The sequence below is a fragment of the Dasypus novemcinctus genome, chromosome X, assembly GCF_030445035.2.
Source record: "Dasypus novemcinctus isolate mDasNov1 chromosome X, mDasNov1.1.hap2, whole genome shotgun sequence".
Taxonomy (NCBI): domain Eukaryota; kingdom Metazoa; phylum Chordata; class Mammalia; order Cingulata; family Dasypodidae; genus Dasypus; species Dasypus novemcinctus.
The window spans coordinates 6,879,337-6,895,133 of NC_080704.1; the positions used below are offsets into that span (position 1 = coordinate 6,879,337).

A 15,797-nucleotide genomic window follows, 5' to 3' on the forward strand; every position below is an offset into this window, starting at 1 on the left:
TCTGTCTAGATTAACATTTCTTCTTTACCTATCTATTGCATTTGATATTAATGATCATTATGTCTTTGAAATTCTCCTCTGGCTTGGCAGGTGCCATTTTTCTTTCTTAGACTTTAGCTCAGTATCTGACATCCACAATAAATATTTATGGAATGGATGGATGGATACAATGATTAATTAGTTATATGTTTTTTCCTTCTTCTTCTTCTCCCTTTCTGTCTTCTTTGTTTTGCGTTCATTGACTTAATTACCTCTTCATTTACTTTAACTTGAGCAGGCTCTGTCCTTGACCTACTCTCCAGTTCTTTGGACTCACCCAGGATAACTTACAAGCAGGTGATGATGGACAACCACCACACCAAGAAACCGAGAGAGTCTACAACAGCAAGCAAGTCCCATCCATTGGCCCTGTGAGATCACAGTCCCCTCTCAATTAGAGGTGGAGTGGGCATCTCCATTCCAGACTCTTCAGGATTAGGGAATAAACTGTGGACTGAAGTAGACTTACTGGTATTCTACTATAGATTTATTGTGATTCCAGCAATGGAAGAAGTCATATCATTGATGTGGAGGAAGTGGCCACTGGAAGTTCTGAGGGGGAGGAGAGGGAAAAACAGGAGTAATACAGGGGCATTTTTGGGACTTGGGAATTGTCCTGAATGACATGGCAATGACAGATACAGGCCTTTATAAATCTTGTCATAACCTATAGAATTGTGTGCAAGAGAGTGTAAACTACAATGTAAACTTTAATCCATGCTTAATGGCAATGCTCCAAAATGTGTTCATCAATAGCAATGAATGTTCCTCACTATGAAGGATGTTGTTAAAGTGGGAAAATGTGGGAGGTATGGGGAGTGGGACGTATGGGAATCCCCTATATTTTTTATATGACCTTTGTATACCCTAAGTATCTTTAAAAAAATTTTTTTAAATAAAATAAAATTTTAAAAGACTCCGTCCTTGGAGATCTCATGGTTGCTGAAATTAAGTCTGACAGAGTCTGGTGCAAAGGCTCACTGGAGGCCACAGATGACTAGCTGACCAAGGGGACATCCCCATGGCATGTGTTCACACAAGAATTACTGGAGGAAAATGGGCAGGCAGGGCCTGAGAGCTGCTTCCATGTTGGGCGGTCATTCCCAAGAAGGTCAGGAAGGCTGGACATGAGCCGAAGATGAACTGAGTTATCGAGAACAAGACAAGAACCAGTGGGGGCAGCAAGCCAAGACTGGCATTTGGTGAACCAGGACTGGAAGCTGAGAAGAGAAAATGTTGCAACAGACCAAGGGTACCATGTGCCAGACCCCACAAGGCTTGTTCGGCCCAGTTTTCACCAAGTTCCTTACTGGGACAGACCAGGGATATGTGGCCCTTAAAGTGATATGTCAGGCAAAAGAGCTCAGTGGTTTTCCAGCCCTTTCTTTACCATATTGTTCCCCCAGCACCACCTCGGATTTTTGGGATTTAATAATCTTCCATCATGTCAAGAACCCCCTGTCTGAAACCAAATACTTCATTTCCTCAACAAAGGTCAATTTCTCTCCATTCCCAACCTCCTTCATGCAAAAACCTCATCGCTACCCCCTTGTCCACCATAGCAATTAGTCACCCTATCAGTTCCTGCATCACAGCATCTCTCTCTTTCTCTGTCTTCCCATTCTCACAGCTTTCTCCTCATCTGGGCACTTACTTCACAAGAGAATTATTGTTATCATGTATTAGCAGTCCTCCAAAATTCCCAACTCCCTGCTGCCTCCCTGCAGCTGGGACAAGCCATTTCCCATGCCCGTCATACTTTCAACGTTCCCTTCCACCCAGTGAAATGTTATCCCACCTAGGGTGGTCTGGCTCAAGGGCCACCTTCTCTAAGAAGCCCTCTGTGATCTGTGCCCTCCACAATGACACCTTCCTTCCCCTCACTCCTGGAGGCACTGTCTGAAGAACTGACCTGATAAACTAAGTGGTCAACTTCCTTGTTAATTTCCTTGAGTCACATGGCCAAGCGTTTCTTAGTGGCCCAAACTAGTAAGCTCTTTGTGCTTCTTGGGGTCCCTAAAATGCTTTCACAATGGTTGATTAATCTTTGCCCCAGGCTCTTTCAAATCAAGGCTTCCAACAGCTCCGACTGCCAGATAAAGCACAGGGTGCTCACTTAAATTTGAGTCGCAGATAAGAAATGGATGCTATTTTAGGATAAATATGTCCCAAATATTGCATGAGACATACTAAAATTTTTTATGTTGTTTATCTAAAATTCAATTTAAACTGCTAAACCTGGCAAACCCTACCAACAACAGATCTACTTTCCAATACCTGATTAGAATGAAGTACTTTCTACTGAAACACAAAAGTAGCAGACTTCCTGCTTTCTAACTTTGAAGAAGAGACACACAAAAGAGAAAGGCTTAAGTCTTGTTGAGGAAGTTGTCATCAAAAGCCAACTACATGAAGCAATTTGTGAAGATAATGGCTGAGGACACACAAAGTATGATCCCACTGAGGTTCAATTAATGGTGTAGGTTTTCAAGGACATGGCTTCCAAGCTGCCTTTTGAGGAAGAGAATTCATCGTTTTCCCAGGGAGTAGGGGAGGCCAGGGAAATGGCCCTGGAGAAGCTAATGCTGCAGAAATGACTGTACAAGTTCATTCATCTCTGGCATTCCCACTTCAGTGTCATTAATTTTGTTTGTTTCTTCCAAAATAACAAGAATAAGTATTCTTCTCAGATTGTCCATTTCAAAGCCTGACCTGGCTTATCACAAGGAATTGTCACCATGCTCCTCTCTACAGCTCTCCAAGCTCTAGGGAAATAAAAATACCCACTGTGCAGAGAAAGGTGCAGAAGTAACTAAGTAGTCACTGCAATTCAGGATGTGGGCATGTTATGATGGCAATTTCTTGTGATGGTATAACCGAAAGTTAGGAATTAACAAACGATTCTGATTAATGGATCATTAAACAAATGTTTCTTCTGTTACCAATAGCAAAATGAGTACCTAAAATTACTGAAGCTAGCTGGAGCGGTCTCTCCCCTGTTTACGATTACTCTAGACTTGTGTTCACCCATCTGTAGGCTTATTATGTGCAATGGTGATTCCAGATTGACCTTACCCTTGTATATAGATTAGGCTCACCCTTGAGTGTGCTCACTATTGTTCTGGTAACCAGTCCACCCGCCTGTTTTATATTCATATGGAAAACCCTGTGATTGCACTCTACTCTGTCCTAGAACCTTGACCTCTGATAACAATTGTAACTTTGTGACTCCCCCTGGTTGGGGGTCCACCCCAATCCCGTTCAGCTCCTTATGTCTATTAAGGAACCTATGTTCAGCTTCACCCCAATTATTCATTAACTCCCCGATGTTACAAAGTATCAGGAGTTCTGTAGATCAGGGAGCGGGCTTTGGGTCATGAGGCCGCTGTGCTCCATCGCTTGTGCAATCCAATGAACTCTTTCTCTCCTTGAAATCCTGGTATCTCGGGAATTGGCTTTAAAGATGTATCAGGAGAAAACCCGCTTTTGCTCGGTATCAGTGACAACTCCTATAGGTGATTATTTTACGCAGGCAGTAGAAACTTATTAGAAGCACAAATGCTAAGAATGGGGAACCTGAGACCAACTCTCAAACTCAGTAAGGAAACACAGCGCTTTTCACACACTTGGGAGACTTTTGCTAACTTTATGCACAACCACAGCCACCCCCGAGTAGGGCATCGAAGCTGTCCCAGTGCCGTATTTCACAGCAAGAGCCTCCAAGCCTCTCTGCTCTCAATTACTTTAGTGATGTTTCCGTGGTGGAGACTGCACACTTTATCTGCCTTGGTCCTCATTATACTAAGATTTGTGAGACAATGCAGTCATGTTTATATGCTGCCGGTTTGAGATCAGCTCTGTTTCCAGAAAACAAACAGAGAAGTTTTCTCTCCAGAACAGTTTGTAATCATTAGTGCAAAGTAGTTCTCCAGGCTAGTTTCGGTGCCTGGTCAAGTTAAGTGACGAGCCTTGGGCTGCATGGGACATTTGGTCTCTTGAAAGGCTCCATTCCAGAGGGTGAATGGCAGAATTCTCTTCTCAGTCTCCCCTGAACCTAGTCGTCGGTCATTTGACCCTGCAAAGGATGCGGCGGTTCTGTTTCTTTGTCTCCAAATCAACTTATGTCAGAAGTCTTGAAATGACATAAAAAAATTAAATGGCACTTTAAGAAGTTCACTTTCTAGAGGTTTTCTTGGAAAAGAGGATATGTTTGGATCCCAGTACATCAACAATGCTGTCCCATTTGCCATGCTGGCCAGCAGGACAGCTCATTGCTAGTTCCTATCCGGACGTGAAGAGAGAGTGGAAGGTCCCAAGAATGGAGTGGTTGTTGGTTCCAAGCATTTGAGCTCCCTCTGAAAGTGATTGAAAACAGTTTATATAAACAAAAGATAATGCAAGAACATAGAATAGTTTAATCCCCACTACCAAATACTGTGTATCCATGTATATACACATACACGATTCCTCTGGAGAAATGAAACGAATTGCCAATTTAAAATTCATTTTTAAAATCCAGAATATCCTACCATTTTGACATGGAAACTAAAATGAAAAGATACCCACAACCAGTCGTGAAGGATTGAGTAAAATCGTTGACTGACTAAACTCTCAAACCCACAGTGAAGAGGTAATTCTAGGAACGGGAATTTTCTTACTTGATATCAAATCGCTTTCCCTAACAGGACCCACTCATTATTGGATTTGCAAAAATGCCTCAATCAACCACAGCAGGCAGGCGTTTAGAATTCTATGACTGTTTACAGTATAGATTGTAGCATGTTTTTTTAAAAAGTAGATTATCGAACAGGTTTTTATGCATCGACTTGTTATCATTGATTTACACTTTCATTTCTTGCTCTTTAATTGGCAGTAATCAAGTAAAGAAGACATTTTGGCAAATCTTCAGTCTCCAGTGAGTCTTCTTTCTTAAAAGAGAATAATTCGATGTAAACATTTGATGTACTAAAACAGTGTTGTGAAAAGTTCTTTATTTAACATCATTTAGCTGGAAAATTGAGTGTTTTGTTTGCCTGAACATTATATTTTTTTGACCTATGCATCTCATTGCTATACACTAGAGCATATGAAATAAAATATGTGTCTATTTGTCAAACTTGAGCACTCATTGACATCCCAACTCTATTTCATGGATCGGGGGACTGTGCAGCTGTTACATAAAGATGGATGTGTAATATCCTTGTTGTGGTTAATCGTTTTGTCCCCAGTGTGTGATGTAGCTGGAGGCTCTCTCTTCCTTGTTTACCATATTTACATGCTCCAGATCTCACAGTTGGTTGGTTTCTTAGTACGTGCTCCATAGAAGATAGCTCAAGGGTCCTGGGGTTGGAGTTAAATTATCATATGGCCCCGGCATCTGAGGATGTAGAATTTCCTTTGTCCTTTGTTTCTACTAAGAATTTCTAGAGATGAAGGCTGTGTCAGGGCACAGGACTGCTGACAAATTCTACTCTTCTCTGGATTTCTGAGAAGCCCAATTATTTAAAGTTTATCGTTTGGAAATTTCTTCTAAATATCTCACAAGCTGATTTTCAAAACCAGATTTCAAAAACTTATTTCACCAGGTTGCCAACATTTGCTGAGACAAAAGTTGGCATAACGGATTTGTTGTGGTGGTTGTCCAGGATACTCTTACCCCTTGACCTAATCCATCAGATTCTACAGTTTCACTTCTTGGATCTTCAAGGGTACAAGTGGACAGACCAGGAGAAGGTAAAACAATAGTCTTTCCTGGGGTCTAGGAGATAGAACAGCACTTAACTGCTAAGTGACTTAAACATCCCTTGAATAGAAACATCAACACCAGCTGTGACCGGAACTTTCTATTTCTACATAGATAATTCAGTATTGTTTGATTATTAAAAAATGCATATAGAACCTTGGAAATTAAAATATACATGTGTTCACCAGGGATATATTGGAGTAGACCGCAATATTCTTATTCATTATTTAATATGAAACAGAAGAAATCAAAGAAATACCACCTTGCAGCAGCCATTAGCAGCCAAGCCCCTGATTCGATAGTCACTTCTCTTGTGGGAGGCGGTTGTCTTGGTTTAACTTATGGGGTCTCAATTCAGACTGCAGGAGTTCAAGTCCACCATGCATTGACGTTGGGCAGGCCATTTAATCTCCCCAGACCTCAGTTTCCTTATCTGTCGAAGGGGGATCATATTTCTACCTGGGTGACTGCAAGTTTGAGCTGGAAGATTGATTTGTATGCTGTATAGGAAAGGACTCAATCAATAGCAGGCACTCACTATGTATTATGTACAATTATTAAGATATTTTGGGGAAGCAGATGTGACTCAAGTGATAAGGCCTCCACCTACCAAATGGAAAGAACTGGGTTTGATCCCTGGAGCCTCCTGGTGAAAAAGAAGAAGAGAAAGCGTGCCTGTGCTGTGACCCAGTGCCCACGTGGCGAGCTGAGTGCCCATGTGAGTGCCCGCATGGCAAGCCGAGTGCCTGCACAGTGAGCCGAGTGCCCATGTAACTGCCCGTGTGGTGAGCTGAGTACCTCCTAAAGCCAAGTTCCTGCTCAGTGAGCCAGTGACCACGGAAGTGAGTCATGCAGCAAGATGAAGAGGCAACAAAAGAGAGAAGGGGAGAATCAAAGTGAAGCACAGCAGAGACCAGGAACTGAGGTGATGCAGGTGACAGGAAACCTCTCTCCACATCAGACATCCCCAGGATCAAATCCTGGTGAATCCTAGAGGAGAAAGACAAGAGGCGAAGACAAAAGGAGAAATAGATACAGGAGATCACACAGCAAATAGTCAGAGACAGCAAAAACAGCAGGGCAGGGGACGGGGAAGGAAAGGAAAAACGAGGTATTTTGGTGGGAGATTTTAAGAAACACCCCCTGGCGTCCTCTTGCTATCATTGTCCTGCTATCATTGCCATCGACAATGGAATAGGAACTAGAAGACAAAAGGGCCCTGGAGGGAAGGCCCAGCCTAAGAGAACCCAAGAGGCACAAGAGCTTGGACCTTTGAGTTCTCAGCATCTCAGCTAGGATTCAGGGAAGCATGCCCTTTAGAAGGCAGCTATGTGAGTCCAGAAACAGCCCCTGGCTCTCTGTCAACTCATCTTCCCATTTCTCTCACCAAATACATTTCAGCATTCACCAAGTTCATTTGTTTTTTAAACCTTAGAAGCTTCAAACACATTGGGAAGCTAGCCACACTTAGGGGATTTCTGGCTTTGCCTTAAATTATTGTGTGAATGGTTAGATTTGATTAAAAGATGTGATAAAACAAAGGGTTCATTCCCCTGCTTAGAGAAAGAAGCAACACTGGTTGCTTTTCAGATAGCTAAAGCAGGAGTCGACTAACATTTTCTGTAAGAGGTCATAGAATAAATATTTTAGACTTTGTGGGAAATAGTCTCTGTTGCACCTACTCAGCTCTGCTATTGTAATGCAAAAGCAGCTATAGACAATATGCAAAGTAACGGGCATGGCTGAGTCCCAATATAATTTTATTTGCAGATACTAAAATCTAAATATCATTTAATTTTCATGTGTCATGAAATATTCTTCTTGTGATTTTTTAAAAATCATTTTTAAAATGTAGTATTTCTTAGCTCATGAGCCACAGATAGAGGGCTGGATTTAGCCTACGGCCAATATCTATCCAAATGATAGAACCCCATGGTTCTTGGCATGAAATTCCAGGGTTCTGAGCTTTCTTTCTCACTAGCTCACCCAAGAAAAGGTCTTTTCCATTCCTTTCTCTTTCCTTAATCAAATCTTGTCCTTCAAAGATCACCTGAAGACTCACCTGCTCTGTGTCCAGCTCCCTTCAGCCTTTCTAATTCCATTTCTATACATTTATTGATCATTTGGTTTGACACTGGCTGCCTACTTTACAAACACCAGCTTTGAGGATGGTGCAATCATGATTTAATTGGCAGCCTCCCCTGGACCTCTCTTAGGTCTGCTTCCTTGTCTGTAAAATCTTCAACCTAATACATATCTGGAAGATTGTGGTTGTACACATTTTAAAAAGTCAATGCACATAAAATATCCAATACACATCTATTATATAGTAGAGACTCAAAAACTTGAGAAATGATGGAGATGAAAATGATGGTAATAAGGATTTGCCACCTTAAGCAATGATCTAGGCTGATTACCAAGGTTTATAATCTTGAGTCATCAATACCTCTCAATACTAAAATTGCTTGGGGCTATTCTTAATGCAATACCCCTCTGTATTAGTCAGCCAAAGGGGTGCTGATGCAAAATACCAGAAATTGGTTGGCTTTTATAATGGGTATTTATTTGGGGTAGGAGCTTACAGATACCATGCCATAAGCATAACTTACTTCCCTCACCAAAGTCTATTTCCATATGTTGAAACAAGATGGCTGCTGACGTCTGTAAGGGTTCAGGTTTCTTGGGTTCCTCTGAGCTCAGCTCCTCTGTTCCCTCCACAAGGTCGGCAGTAGACTATGAGGCTCTCTAGGCTTTGCCTCTCTCCACCAGGTCAGATGTAGACTATCTGGTGAATGGCTTTGTCTCTTTCCCCAGGTTTCCAGTTTAAGACTTTAGCATCAAACTCCAACATCAAAATTCCAACATCAGTAACCCCCAACTCTGTTCTTTGCCATGCCTTTTATCTGTGAGTCCCCACATGCCAAGGGGTGGGGACTCAATGCCCTAATCATAAGTCAATCATGCCCAGGTACAGATCAGATTACAAACATAATCCAATATCTATTTTTGGAATTCATCAATAATATCAAACTGCTACACCCTCCTAGAATAAAATTATTTAAAGTCAATTATTTAAAGCTACACCCTCTCAGGTCCATTGAGAAAATTAACATATTAAAATCTGAATCATTGCAGAGCTGGTTCTTAAGGAGGACAATTTTACCCCCCAGAGGATATTTAGCAGTGAATGCAGATATTTTGGGTTATCACATCTGTGGACACGGAGGGTGGAAAAAGGTGCTTCTGGCATCCATAGGTCATGAATGCTACTAAACATCCTAGAATGTACAGGCCAGAACCCCCAACAAAGAATTACATAGCCCAAAATATCAGTTATTCAGAGGCTGAGGACCTCCTCTGGAAGAGAAAAAAAAAAAAAGCAACACCACAAAATGTATTGCATTCCATTTAAGTAGAGCTCTTGGGCAATCACATTGCCTTTTGTTCTTAAATCACTATGGCTTAAAAGAGATTTGGATTTTTTTTTTTAAAGATGGGACTAAACTTTGATGATACAGAGGTATACCAGATGACCAATTACTTTAAAATTGTTCTCTGAGAACTGATGTAGGAATTAAAGGTAGAAACAGAGTTTCTCTCACACAAGCTTGAGCAGACCAAGGGCAAAAGAGATGATATAAGATGGGAAAAGATGTAAACTCATGCATGGGCAAAATTGGGCCTAAAAGACCAAAGTAACCTTTCTCTTAACAAAACTGCAAAAATGCTCGAGGAAGCACTCCCTATAAGGGCAGGGCAAATGAATGAGCAAAGGTACATCTACAGGTCCAAAGTGAGTAGCAGATTGAATAGCAGGCCATCCCTAATGGAGACTATAAACCCCAACCAAGTACAGTTCCTTATCTTGCTGTCTTGTTTGTGTGGTTGCTTAAACCTTTGTCTAATCTGAACTTTTCATGTGCATGTCTTACCTTTCTCACTAAATTATAACCCAAGCGAAGGAAAAACCCAGGCCTTTTGCTCTCTGAATACGTCAAGAGGCAGGACTCAACCTGCCTGATGGCTGAATCTGTGTGATAACGAACTGAGTAATGGTAATTCTCCACACTTCCAGATAGTCACACTATAATTAAATCTTCAAAGTCACTATATGGGATGCATCACTTTCCATCAACAACTCTATCTAAATATAAGTGGTAATGGTATCACTATAAAGACCCTGAGTGTGCGTGGGAAGGGGGTGTGGGGGTGTGTGCAGTATACAAATACTTGATTTTAGAAATTTATAAAACATCTAGCAAAAGGCAACTAGTATCACAGAAATCTAGAGCTAGACAGATCTGAGAATTAATCTTTGGTTTCATAATTGGTAAACTAAATCATCGAAAGTAAAATTGCATACTTAAAGTCACATAGGTCTTATGAGCAGAACTAACTGTAGAAGCTCATTTATGTGTCCCTGAATTGATTTGTTCTGCCCTAGAGCAGGGTATCACAACCCAGGTACCATTGACATTTGGGGTCAGATAATTCTCTGTTGTGAGAGTGCAGCAGTTTGATATTACTGATGAGTTCTAAAATAGAAATATTAGATTATGTTTGTAAACTGGTCTTTTCCTCTGGGCATATTAGAGTATATTGGATTCAGAGGTTTTACTTTTGATTAAAAAACGATTAAGGCTTTGATTGGGCCACATCAGTAGGGCATTGCATCCCTTCCCCCTTGGTGGGAGGGGACTCACAGAAAAACTGCACCGCAGAGAAGGGAGGTTGGAGTCTTGAGCTGGAGCCCTGGGAAGAAAGCACACAGAGGAGCTTGGTCATGAGAAAAAAAGAGAAGTCCCCAGGAAGAGAAACAAGGCATTCACCTGACAGTCTACAACTGGCCTTGTGGAGATAACAGAGCAGCTGAGGTTGGATAGAGGCAAGCCCAGGGAAGAGAGGAACCCAGGAAGTCTGAACACTTACAGATGTCGGCAGCCATCTTGCTCCAACATGTGGCAACAGACTTTGGTGAAGGAAGTAACTTATGCTTGATGGCCTGGTATCTGTAAGCTCCTACCCCAAATAAATACCCTTCATGAAAGCCAACAGATTTCTGGTATTTTGCATCAGCACCCCTTCAACTGACTAATACAGGGAGTTTCCGTGCATTTTAGGATGTTAAGTGCATCCCTGGCCTCCATCTACTACATGGCAGTAGCAACATCCCCCCAAGTTGACAACCAAAATCACCTCCAAACACTGCCAATTTAATGGGTATTAACAGGGTTACTAAGATCACCTTCAGTGGAGAACACTGTCCTTCACCTATCTTACTTCGACTTTAAGAGTCAAAATATGATTCTAAATTAGATGAAACAAGTTTTAGCACCAAGTTTCAAAAATTCAAAGCCTCTACAAAGAAGTCTAGCTTTCTTATGACTAAATATGCCATTTTAGCTTCTGTTGAAATATATTCCTTTGTGTATCTTCTTCACTATTACTTATATGTTAAACTTTCAGAGCACTCTTACAATTTCCAAAGAATAAATGGTCTAACTTTCCTTTACTCTTTCCCCACTGAGTAAGTCAAATTCCCCCTGACATAAAGGGATAGTAATTAGAGAAGTTTCCATTTATGAAAGGTTTAATTATAAAAGTGAGTATAGATCAGGGGTAATATTGCCATCCTACTCCCACTGTAGTAATCGGTCAAAGGGGTGCTGATGCAAAATACCAGAAATCTGTTGGCTTTTATGAAGGGTATTTATTTGGGGTAGAAGCTTACTGTTACAAGGCCTTAAAGAGCCTCAAGTTTACTTAAGAGGTACTTTCTCACTCAAAGTCTGTTGCCACATGTTAAGGCAAGATGGTGAGCAATGACTACGAGGGTTCAGACTTCTTTCCTCTTTTTCTGTTACACTCTTTTTTATTAAAGTTAAGAGATCACAAAGTATGTTACATTAAAAAACATAAAAAAACAAAAAACATAAGAGGTTCCCATATATCCCTCTCCCCAGCTCCCCACTCAATCATTTTTGTAAATTGTATTTTTTTGAAGATATATACATCACACAAAAAAAGTTACATTAAAAAATATAAGAGGCGGCAGACTTGGCCCAGTGGTTAGAGTGTCTGTCTACCACATGGGAGGTCCGCGGTTCAAACCCCGGGCCTCCTTGACCCGTGTGGAGCTGGCCCATGTGCAGTGCCAATACACGCAAGGAGTGCCCTGCCATGCAAGGGTGCCCCCATGTAGGGGAGCCCCACGTGCAAGGAGTGAGCCCCATAAGGAGAGCCACCCAGCACGAAAGAAAGTGCAGCCTGCCCAGGAATGGCGCCGCACACATGGAGAGCTGACACAACAAGATGATGCAACAAAAAGAAACACGGATTTCCATGCCACTGACAACAACAGAAGCGGACAAAGAACACGCAGCCAATAGACACAGAGAACAGACAACCCGGGTGGGGAGGGGGAAGGGGACAGAAATAAATAAATAAATAAATCTTAAAATATATATATATGCCTGCCACCATATGGGGAAGAAGTTGTGTAGACTTAGCCATCTGGAGAGGAGTATTTGGTTGAGGAGCTCAGCCAGTCCAAGGTTAACTGGAAGGGAAGTGACAGTCTGACCTCCCACCTTTCCTTCCTTCACTGTCCAATGGGGTGTCCACTGGCCATACTCACCAGGAAGCTGACCATACAGGTCAATCCACCAGGGGCAGAGAGCAGTGCCAGAATGAGGGAGAGCACCCTGGGGTGTGAAAGGCAAGCCATTTGGCCCATGTAGGTTTCTATCGCTTCATGTACCATTCTGCTGCTGGAGTCTGCTTCACTCCTGGTTCCCAGATACCAGCCTTCACCACCCACAGATTTTGGTTGCTCATGGTCAATGCCCACTCAGACTCCCTGGGTAAATCTGTCCATAGAACGCCTTTCTATGCTGTAGCAGTTTGATATTATTGATGAATTCCAAAAAGAAATATTGGATTATGTTTACAAACTGATCTTTTCCTCTAGGCATACTAGATTATACTGGATTCAGAGGTTTACTTGATTAAGGAATCAGATAAACCTCTTGTGCCAGTAGGCACAAGATAAAGGTACAGCAAAGGACAGAGTTAAGGGTTTTTGATGTTGGAGTTTGATGCTGAAGACTTAATCTGGAGCCCCAGGAATAGAGGACCCCTAAGCCTGGAAAGAAGCAAGCCCTGGGAAAAGAGAAACCCAGGAAGCCTGAACCCTCGCAGACGTTGGCAGCCATCTTGCTCCAACACGTGAAAATAGACTTTGGTGAGGGAAGTAACTTATGCTTTATGGCCTAGTATCTGTAAGCTCCTATCCCAAATAAATACCCTTTATAAAAACCAACCAATTTCTGGTATTTTGCATCAGCACCCCTTAGGCCAACTAATACATATGCCATCTCCTTTGCCATGCTCCTGGGAGTGGCTATGCCCTTTCTTCTGAAAGTTGTATTTGACAGCCTTGGCAGACCCAAGACAAATCATCATAGATGTGACAAGCTAATATTGAACCCAATAAATGTCTTTTTTGAGAAAGAACATTGAGTTGGAAGGCCTGGATGTGAGTCACAGCTTTGATATGTCCTGGCTGAGTGATGTCACATTGCCAACTCTGAGGTGTATTGACTGGTTATACCAAGATAATACTATGTCCTCCTGGGATGAATGGGAAGATTGTTTGATGACATGTACGGTGATCAGCTCAGAGTCTGCAATGTAGAGAAGAGTGAATGGTAATTATGTTCATAAATATCATGACATGACTACATACGTTAAAGTTTTTCTTAAAAGCCAAAGTACTGTATAGATACTATTATTTTTAATGACCTTATACCCTAAATCTAAGGGAAAATGGAATAATGTGAAAGAGTTGACATTACTGATACTGGTGATCTTTGCCTCTGATTGTACTGAATTATTTTCTCCTCTACTATCCTCAGAAAAAATAAGTTACAAAGCAACCTTTGTATTCTCAAACTTAATGTATTCTATCCCTGAAGGCTGCTCATCATAACCTTTCCATTATCCTTCACATGCCCTTATACTCCAACATGCCCTTCAAAGAGCTCAATGTGAGATATTTTTTGATCCGTTGGCTCAGTGAAGAGCGGCGGTGTTGTGTCTGTAGAGATAATCCAGTTTGGAAATGCTCGGCTTTTACTACAACCGAGTGTCCAGAAAGAATCAGGGATTTGTTCTCCTACTAGGTACACTCAGCTTCATACCTAATATTTCATCTGTCCTAATCAGATATCACATTATCAGGTAGGAATTTTTGTAAACGTACTGACTCGATTTTAAGAACTGCCCTTACTCTAGTAGTTATTTACCAGGTCAATTTTAATGGATGGTTCCAGAAAGTGTGAAGGCTGCAGGGTCTGTGCTTTTCACTGAAAGAGGCCCACATGCTTTAGGAATCTAAACATTCTAACGTGAAAATCATACCATAAGATCTGAGATAACAGGCATCAGCAGGCACAACTTTCTCATAACTTAGTGGACAGTTAAAAACACAGCTTCTAGGAACAGTGAGTTGTGAAACTATATGAAGGCAGGAAAAGGAGATAAAGAAATTGTTATGAATTCCCTTTGTGGTTGCCATGAAAATTGCTTTGAGTCTAGAAAAATGGTGAAATTCCAACTATGAGTTTGGAGCAAAGACCCCCAAGGAAGGGTGATTCGTGTCAATGCTCTCTCCTGGAAGAGTTAAGACACACTGGGATTCTCCTGGGAAGCTGAAAAGCTGGGTGTGATGGAGACCCTCAACAGAGCAGAAAGGTGGGCTGAGCCAGATCTGCACCTCTGGGAAAGGAGCCACAAAGCACAGAAAGTATTATGAAGATCTCAGTCCAGTATCAGATGGGGAGGAAAGGGAAGAGAGCTTGTTCCCAAAGAGTCGATGATAGTGCAATTAGGAAGTGTGGGAACCTCAGAGAACAGCTCAAAGGCCCCCATCATGTTGAAAATATACAACACTTACTTTAGAGGGCAAGGCTATAAATGAAGCAATCCCCTCCTGCTTCTCCAAGTTCCCCTTGCTTGCCAAGCTTTGCATTTCCTTGATTGTGCTAATAAGTCTTTTGTTCCCAGCTCCCTCTAGTAGAGCCCTCTTCCTTTACTTGTTCATGATGTACACTTCCTTACTATTTCCCACTCAAATGTCACCTCCTCCCCGAACCTCTCTCTACCTCCATTCCCACCTCCCTTCCAAGCCCTCTCCATCTCCTTATCCTGCTTTATTCTTTACAGCCCTTTGCATGACCAGATATGCTACATCTTTAATTTCCTATTTCCCCTGCCTGGCTGGACACCTTTAAGAGCTGGGCTTGCTCTGCTCACCACTACGGTGACAGAAGAGAGCACTGCCTTGCACAAATGGCTCAATAAACATTCATTAAATGCACGAATCCCATCAGGAGCCAGGTAAAAGCCAGGGCAATCTCACTAATGGGGCGGGGGAGAAAAAATTGGAAAGGTAAGTCTAGTCCTGATCAGTGGGGTTGGCAGACAGGAAAACATGGCTCCAGCTTTTGCACAGAGACTGGGAATGAGTGAGAGGGTTGGCAAGTGCCAGCTGCCTGAGAGAGCAGGACATGAGCAGTGAGACAAGCTGGGAGAAGGTAATGGAGGGTCCGGTGAGCTCTCCCGAGCTTTGCAGGAGCAGGGACCTTGCCTGACTTGTTCAGCATCTCCCTGGTGCCAGGCCAAGACTTGACAGTGTCAGATGCTACAGGGATAGTGTGTTGGAAGGATGACTGGAGGTCTCTAGGTGACCCATTGTTGGAGATTTGGACCCGAAGGGTATCAGGAATGAAAGAAAGAGAAAAGGGAGAAGGAAACAAAGAGAAAGAATGAGAGAGCTGGGATCAGGGGGTCTGCGAGTAATGACTCCTCAGACAACTTTATTGTTCACAAGGGGCTCTCTATATATACCCCAGTCCACATGGGTAGAACCATCAACATTACTCATAGTTTAAGGAATTAAGAAAATCTTATCTCAAGGTGTAAGTGTTCTATTGACTACACAAATGTTATCTGC

General features: G+C 42.1%; 1 protein-coding gene across 1 annotated transcript in view; it reads right to left on the minus strand.

The window, feature by feature from the left end:
- Nucleotides 1-212: 212 nt before the first annotated feature.
- PUDP (pseudouridine 5'-phosphatase) overlaps nt 213-15,797 on the minus strand; it is a 216,281-nt gene continuing 200,696 nt past the window's right edge. The window contains exon 5 of the transcript XR_011647862.1: nt 213-4,394. The gene's annotated coding sequence lies outside the window, so the exon portion shown is untranslated. The remainder of the gene's footprint in view (nt 4,395-15,797) is intronic.